The 9,006-nt window shown below is 45.7% G+C and overlaps 1 long non-coding RNA gene across 1 annotated transcript; it reads right to left on the bottom strand.

The window, feature by feature from the left end:
• Positions 1-389: 389 nt before the first annotated feature.
• LOC145090229 (uncharacterized) lies at positions 390-1,756 on the bottom strand. The gene is made up of 2 exons (XR_013701447.1): positions 1,028-1,756; positions 390-717 (listed from the first exon to the last, which is right to left on the bottom strand). It is a non-coding gene; the product is annotated as an uncharacterized LOC145090229 (long non-coding RNA).
• Positions 1,757-9,006: the final 7,250 nt, after the last annotated feature.

Raw genomic sequence — 9,006 nt, forward strand, 5'->3', positions numbered from 1 at the left:
GGACCGTGGGAAGGCGACGGCTTGACACGTACACACACACTGATGGAGATTTTATATGTAGAGATCTTGGGATTTGTTTTTGAAAACAGAATTGATTATGGATTTTGATTTGTGATGTGATACATTATGTGATTTTGAAAATGAAAAATTATTTTGAAAATTTACTGTGTTACACTTGTGGTCTTTATATGAAAATTTGTACCGGTTTCTTTCCTTGGTAAAAAATAGAAATAACACTAAAGTTTATTCAGATTTTTGCAGGTAAGAAATGGAAACTATAAGTAGCTGAAGATGGGAACAAACTCTGCTTCTAGTTACTTTCATGATATTTTCTTCAAGGATACACAAAGTGTATGTTGCATTTATTTATATACTATAGGTTCATAATATTTTCATTGAAAATCTCAATCCTGCTTTTGCATATATTTTTCACAAGTCATTCCCAGTTTTCCATACTTGAGTCCAACATTTACAACAACATAATTTAGCTTAAGTTGCTCATTATCCCATTAGCACTACTTGATAAAACCCTAACAATGATATCAATGAATTTGAAATATTAAAATCAACATCCTCAACCAACAAACTTAGATCAGTGAGTAGCTTGCTATTTGATTCATATGTTTTCCCAACATCTTCATAGCATCCATGTTCTTCTTTAATGTCCTTCATATGATTAACAATTCTTTCCTTGAATATTCTTCCCGACATATAGTCCTTTGGTCATCAACATTCAACCAAACAATCAATGGGGTATTAGAACATTCACACCATCATGAAGAATACATCCAAAAATCATGAACTAAAAGGCCATTAATTAATAGGCAACCATGAAACATGAAAACATAATTTTTACCTTTAATATTTACTTCACATTAATCAGAGTCTTGTTTGAAATCCAGCATAAAGTACATAAATATAAAGCTGAAAATGTAGGTAGCGGTTTTTGACAATATAACAAAAAAACTTACATGAAACTTTTCAAATGCAGTTTAAGAATTATTAAAGCAACAAAGATCTCGTTTACCTGTTGTTTGATCTTTATAATAGAGGAGTTGATGTCTTTTCCCCTGCAGCATAAAACGAGCCAGAATCTGTGTCTATTTCTTTTAGCTGTGAAGTAGCGGAATTTCCCTTGGTGAAGGTTGTTATTGCTGGGCATTCCTTGATTTCCAAAGTATCTAATAATGGGAATGAAAAATCCTCCTTCCCCAAGCTAAACCCTTTAAGACATGGAAGGTATTGTAATTTCAAGGACTTTAGATGAGGTAACACAAGTATCTCCTTATTCGTCTTGCCATCAGATTTTTTCTCTTTGTCTTCTTCTACAGAAACATCTGCATCCTTAACAATCACCTCCTCCATCTCACTGCAGTTGGATATATGTAGCTCTTGGAGTTGCAATAGACTACCAACCATGGAATTAGTAAATACATATTCTAACCTTCTACACCAACTTATATGAACTCTTGTTAGGTTTGGAAACTCAAATGTTGTCCACTGATTGCTCTTCCATATATACCTCAGATTATTGAGATGCTCTAACTTCATTTTTCTTAGGTTTGGAAGATTGACAAGAGTAGTAGTAGTTATTTGTGATGATTCATCAAAACCACTTCCACATCCACTATTTCCATTTCTCCCTGCTGCTTCCAATGCAGTTTCAAATACCTCCTCTACCGAATAACAACTATCCACATGAATCTTTTCCAGCTTTTTCAGTTGCAGCAACGCACTGGATGGAATAATCTTTTTGACATCCTTATAAAAATAATCTAATTCGATCAAGTTATGAAAAGACCAAGTTGTCCCTTCTGAAGTAGCAGGGCCCAAGGTGTCATTGTATAAACTTTGGAATGGGGTCTGCAAGTCCAATAAAGAAAACGCCAGAGGCATATATATGTCAAAAAAAACCCTTTGAAATGTCATATATGTGCTGTACCAATTTTAATGAATTAATACAAGATATTATAATTCTTAATCACAATGGTAATTGTAAGTATTAACTCTAACTAAAAGTTATCCGATGGGTTGCTGTTTTTGATCTCATAAACTAGGTTAGTTTTGACCTTTTGCCCTTGTTGAAAATGGAAAAGCTTGATTCAAGTGACAAGATGATATGAAAACAAAAATCAAAAGAAGTAACAGATGAACCAGTAACTCACTTAAAACCATGAAGAACAACAATCAAACGGAGTAACAGGGAAGAAATTCGTCATTGAAAATCAAAAGATTAACAGGGTTTCTAGCTGTTCGAGAGGCTAGACTCTCCTAGGCTAAGAAAAAATGATAAAGAAACAAGCAAATCAGAATAATAATGCCTTAGCTTAGGAGATCGTTGCTGCTAGGAGACACTTTAAGAGAGTGAGTAGGTAGCAGTGAGGAACTCAGGGGAGGGCTATTGAGAGTAGCCAGTGCATAGCGAGAGTAGAGTGTTTACGATTTGGGATCCTAGGAGAAGGACTTGGGTTGTATATCGATTCGGTGTGGACGATAGTATTGGGCCCGTATTATCGAAGACACCGGATTGGTGCGCAGTCCAAGTAAGAATCCTTGGGGGTACCAGGAGAGAGGATGTTTGAGTTATCGAGTGTGAGTATACTCGAGAGTATTCCTGATATTTCTTATGTTGTATTTCAGAGGTTGATCATGGTTGTGACACGCCATAACCCCGAGAGCAGTGGGGTGAGCGATGAGGAGATCCATCGGATCATCCATGAGGAGGTGGCCACTGCCATCAGAGCCGAGATTCCGGAGATGTTTGGGTCTATTAAGACCACACTGATCGAGACGTTTTGACGAGCGTTATGCTGCTTTGACTGATGTTGCTGTTGCTGCAGCCACTGCAGCTGTTGCTGCTACGAGACCCCAGGGTGGTGATTCGTTGCTGTACCGAGAGTTCAGCAACACGAAACCACCGGAGTTCGATGGTACACAGGATCCGATCGCCGCTATAAGGTGGATATCAGACATGGAGGGGTGTTTCCATACGTGCTCGTGTCCGGAGCACTTGAGGGTGCGATTCGCACTTAACCAGCTTCGCTTGGGGGCGAAGGACTGGTGGAAATTCGTGACCACGAGCTATTCTACAGCTGAGCTGACTGTAGTGACCTGGGAGAGGTTTACTGCGATGTTTCGTGACGAGTATGTTCCCCAAGTGGAGAGGGAATGTTTTGCTCAGGAGTTTCTGACCCTCAAGCAGGGGACCGAGTCGGTGACAGTGGTTACGAGGATGTTTCATGAGCGGGCGTTGTTTTGCCCGGAGTTGGTGTCCACTGAGCAGGCTCGCATGAGCCGTTATCTGAGCATCTTGAGGAGGGACATCCGTGAGTTCGTGGCGAACTCGACTTATCAGACATTTTCCAAGCTCCAAGCAAATGCCAGGAAGAGGGAGATCGAGCTTGAGACACAGGCGAGGGAGGAGACTGAGTTGCAGAGGGGTGATCGGCGACCGGCACAGTCACAGTCGGCCGCTAAGCGGACAAAGCCCGCTGATTCGAGGACAGGCAATTCGAGGGGTCGCACTTGTGGGAAGTGCGGCAAGAGCCATGACGGGCCATGCAAGACTAGGGTACGCTACAAATGCGGGAAGGAAGGACATTTTGTGAGGGACTGTCCGAAGGGGTTCTCGGTTTGCTTCCATTGCAACCAGACTGGCCATCAGAAGGCCGAGTGCCCCCAGCTTCAGAGATCAGCGCAGGGATCTGCACCTGTGGTTTGAGCTACCGAGACCCGGCTAGTGAAGGCCGAAGCACCGAAGGCTAGGGGGAGAGCCATCCAGCTGACTGCGGAGGAGGTTCGCGCAGCACCTGACGTCGTCGCGGGTATGTAATCTTTATCTATTTTATGTTGAGTTCATGCTATTGTAATTGCTATATGTTATGCGTAGGTACTTTTCTTGTGAGTTCTGTACCTGCATTGGTTTTATTCGACTCGGTTGCGAGTCGGTCTTTCATATCTTTAGCTTTTAGTCGGCACATTAGTATTTTGAGAGAGGCGTTGAGTCGACCTCTGCGGGTTTCTATAGCAGATGAGCGTGAGGTATGAGCTACCAAGGTGATACGTGGATGCGTGCTGGAGATCTTCGGGGTGGAGTTCCCGATTGATTTGATTCCGATTGCTATGGGGGATGTATGTGTCATAGTAGGCGTGGATTGGTTGAGCCGTTTCGGGGCTGTCATAGATTGCGAGCGTCAGTTGGTGACGATCCGAGATCCTAGTGGGGGAGTGCTGGCAGTTTATGGCGAGGGGACTCGTGGTGGTTCGGTATTCTGTTCGGCTGCCAGAGCGAGGTGGAGTTTGCAGCAGGGCTGCAAGGGATTCGTGGCCTATGCGACGGATGTACGAGAGGCCGTTGGCAGGCCAAGTTCAGTGGATGATGTGCCGATAGTGCGTGAGTTCCGGGACATGTTCCCCGAGGAGTTTCCGGGCGTACCTCCCAAGAGGCAAGTGGAGTTTCGTATCGATTTGATTCCCGAGGCTGCGCCTATCGCTAAGGCGCCATATCGGCTGGCACCGCTAGAGATGCAGGAGTTATCCTCACAGCTGCAAGAGCTGTTGGGGAAAGGGTTCACCCGTCCCAGTAGCTCTCCTTGGGGAGCGCCGATCCTTTTTGTCAAGAAAAAGGATGGTTCACACCGGATGTGCATTGATTACCGGGAGTTGAACAAGTTGACGGTCAAGAATTGTTATACGTTGTTGAGGATCGACGATCTATTCGATCAGTTGCAGGGGGCATCTTGGTTCTCCAAGATTGACTTGATATCGGGATATCACCAAATGAGAGTTCGGGATGAGGATATCCAGAAGACGGTGTTTAGGACTCGTTACAGGCATTACGAGTTCGTGGTGATGCCATTCGGGCTCACCAATGCACCAGCGGCATTCATGGATCTCATGAACAGGGTGTGTAGGCCGATGTTGGATCGTTCAGTCATTGTATTCATTGATCACATCCTGGTGTATTCGAGGACCATAGAGCAGCATGAGGAGCATTTGAGGGAGCTCCTCGGGGTTCTGCGGTCGGAGAGGCTATTCGCCAAATTCTCCAAGTGCGATTTTTGATTACGGGAGGTCCAGTTCTTAGGGCATCTCGTTAACCAGAATGGGATATTGGTTAACCCGGCCAAGATCAAGGCCGTGATGAGTTGGGAAGTGCCAAGGTCACCTGCGGAGATCCGGAGTTTCTTGGGGCTGGCAGGCTACTATCAGAGATTTATCAGGGACTTCTCCAAAATTGTTGTGCCACTTACCAAGTTAACCCGGAAGGGTGTTACTTTCTCATGGGGTCCGGAGCAGCAGACCTCATTTGAGACCCTTCGCCAGAGATTGTGCGAAGCTCCCGTGCTTGCATTGCCGGAAGGGATGGAGGATTTTGTGGTGTACTGTGACGCATCGATATCGGGGTTGGGAGCGGTGTTGATGCAGAGAGGGCATGTGATCGCGTATGCATCGAGGCAGTTAAAGCCTCATGAGACGAGATAGCCCACCCACGATCTGGAGTTGGGGGTTGTGGTGTTCGCCCTCAAGATCTGGCGTCACTATCTGTATGGGGTTCGGTGTACGATATACACGGACCACAAGAGTTTGAAGTACCTGATGGATCAGCCAAATCTGAATATGCGGCAGAGGAGATGGTTGGATGTGGTAAAGGATTATGATTGCGAGATCCTGTACCACCCGGGCAAGGCTAATGTGGTAGCCGATGCCTTGAGTCGTAGGGCAGAGAGTGCCCCATTGCGAGACATCTGTTTGCGGTTGACGGTGACGACTCCGATTTTGGACACCATCCGAGGGGCTCAGGCTGAGGCTGCGAGATCAGAAAATCAAAAGAGGGAGCGGGTGGTTGGTCAGGTATCGGAATTCGTTACCGATGGTCGGGGACTTATGATGTTTCAGGGTCGGATTTGGGTACCGTTTGTGGGCGGGACACGTACCATTTTGATGGAGGAGACACATCAATCGAAGTTCTCGATCCATCCTGGGGCTACCAAGATGTATTTGGACCGAAAGAAGGAGTATTGGTGGCCCTGTATGAAGAGGGATGTTGCTTGGTTCGTCGAGAGGTGCCTAACTTGTCGCCAAGTTAAGGCCGAGCACCAGCGTCCGCATGGTAAGCTGCAACCATTGGAGATTCCCGAGTGGAAGTGGGAACAGATTACCATGGATTTTATCACCAAATTGCCAAGGACTGCGAGAGGAGTTGATGCGATTTGGGTGATCGTGGATAGATTGACGAAGAGCGCTCATTTTCTAGCCATCAGCGAGAGCTCTTCTGCGGAGAAATTGGCGGAATTATATGTGAGAGAGGTGGTATCGCGGCATGGGGTTTCGATGTCGATTGTTTCAGACCGGGATGTGCGTTTTACTTCCAGGTTTTGGAAGAAGTTTCATGAGGAGTTGGGTACGAGATTGCATTTCAGTACCGCATACCACCCGCAGACGGACGGACAGAGCGAGCAAATGATTCAGACGCTTGAGGATATGCTCTGAGCATGTGTTCTGGATTTTGGAGGGAGCTGGGACACCTACCTACCTTTAGCAGAGTTTTCGTATAACAACAACCATCATTCGAGCATTGGTATGCCACCCTTTGAGCTGTTGTATAGGCGGAGGTGTCGCACCCCCATCTGTTGGGGAGAGGTGGGGCAGCAGGTGATGGGTAGCACGGAGATTGTACTCCAGACGACCGAGCAGATTCAGCAGGTCAGACAGAGGTTGTTGACCGTGCAGAGTCGCTAGAAGAGTTATGCGGACAGGCGTCGGTCCGAGCTCGAGTTTCAGGTCGGTGATCTTGTGCTCCTAAAGGTCTCTCTTTGGAAAGGAGTGATACGATTCAGGAAGAGGGGCAAGTTGGGACCTCGGTACATTGGACCCTTCAGGGTAATTGCTAGGGTAGGCAGGGTAGCCTACCGGTTGGACCTACCTGCTAAGTTGGGGCAGATCCATGAAACCTTTCATGTCTTGCAGTTGAGGAAATGTATTGCCGACGAGTCGGCAGTGGTGCCGTTGGAGGATATTCAGGTGGATGTCAGCCTGAACTACGCAGAGAAACCAATTGCGATTGTGGATCGAAAGATTAAGGTTCTGAGGAACAAGGAAGTCCCTCTGGTACAGGTTCAGTGGCAGCATCGGAAGGGATCCGAGTTGACCTGGGAACCGGAGCGGGAGATGCGGGAGCAGCATCTAGAGTTATTTCAGGAATGAGACTTCGAGGGCGAAGTCAGATTCTAGTGGGGGAGAATTGTAACATCCGGGATTTCAGGTATATTAATTAATCTTTTATTTTGAGTTTTGAGAAGGGACTCGGCGAGTTGGTGTGTAGACTCGCCGAGTTAAGATGCGGGTTCTCATCCGGATTGATGCTCGGACTCGGCGAGTCTGCGTCGTTTAATGAAACCTTAATTTCTCGGGTTTGTGGCCTATTTAAATGGCCTTATGGCCGTTATTTGCGCTCATTAGTCCCCAGAGTGAAACCCTAGAACATTTGAGTGATTCAAGTGAGGGAAGGAGCCATTGTTGATTCTTGTAGTTATTGTCTAGCAAGGGAAGAGAAGATCTAGCCAAGAGGAAGCAAGAGAGGGGTGGATTCTTGAAGAACAAAGGTCCAGGACATCACATCTGAGGTACCATTCGAATCCTTCTTTGTTATTGAGAAGTTCATATAGATTTAGGGTTTTTGAACCCATTTGTGGCTAGATCTAGCATCCTCATGGTCCCTTGATGAGTTATGGCTCTGAATCTAGACCCATAGAGGTCCAGAGCACCTCCTTGCCCAAGCTTTATATGGATCCATGGAGGTTTTAGATTGGGATCTATGTATTTGAGGCTAAACCTCCATTAATGAGCTATTTGATGCTTAATGAGCACGAAGACTCGGACTTTACGTGGTCAATAAGCTTAAGGGGACTGGATCTATGAGTTACTAGAGTGGATCTGACCTTAGAAGGTCGTTTGAGGTTGTGCATGGAGTGCACTCGCCGAGTCTAATCCCAGACTCGGCGAGTTGGTGCGGGTTGTTCAGAGACTTCGGACCAGGGACTGTGTAACCGAGTCGGGTGAGTGACTCGGTGAGTTGGAAGAGATTCAGAGGGAATCGGGTTCCTGTAGGGACTCAGCGAGTCCACGCCAGACTCGGTGAGTCGGGTTGACCGTTGACTGTTGACCAGTGTTGACTGGTTTGACTTCGTGCTATTAGTCAGCCAGAGTCAAGTAGTATTAAGTAAAAATACACCTGTGTTGTAGGAGGACGATAGCTCGGGAGATCGAGCACTAGTGGTTGAGAGCTTTACGAGTTACCGAGACACGCGAGGTGAGTCTTCGCACCATACGTTACCTTGAGTGGTATTATGAGTTGACCAGAGGGTCTTATGTGCTATGTATGACTATATAGACCGGACCGGAGGGTACAACGATTCAGATCGGGCCAGATGGCCCAATAAGCTATGACTGGACCAGAGGGTCCGACGAGCTGCGGGACTGGAAGGTCCCGCTGAGACATCTTGACCAGAGGGTCGGGTTAGCCTCGAGTGGCGTACTTGTAATATGTGGTATTTTGGCGAACTCACTAAGCATTTATGCTTATAGTTGTTATGTTTGATGTCTTAGGTACCAGCGAGGACCGTGGGAAGGCGACGGCTTGACACGTACACACACACTGATGGAGATTTTATATGTAGAGATCTTGGGATTTGTTTTTGAAAACAGAATTGATTATGGATTTTGATTTGTGATGTGATACATTATGTGATTTTGAAAATGAAAAATTATTTTGAAAATTTACTGTGTTACACTTGTGGTCTTTATACGAAAATTTGTACCGGTTTCTTTCCTTGGTAAAAAATAGAAATAACACTAAAGTTTATTCAGATTTTTGCAGGTAAGAAATGGAAACTATAAGTAGCTGAAGATGGGAACAAACTCTGCTTCTAGTTACTTTCATGATATTTTCTTCAAGGATACACAAAGTGTATGTTGCATTTATTTATATACTATAGGTTCATAATA

This window comes from Lactuca serriola, chromosome 2 (genome assembly GCF_051521515.1).
Source record: "Lactuca serriola cultivar US96UC23 chromosome 2, Lser_US96UC23_V15, whole genome shotgun sequence".
NCBI lineage: Eukaryota > Viridiplantae > Streptophyta > Magnoliopsida > Asterales > Asteraceae > Lactuca > Lactuca serriola.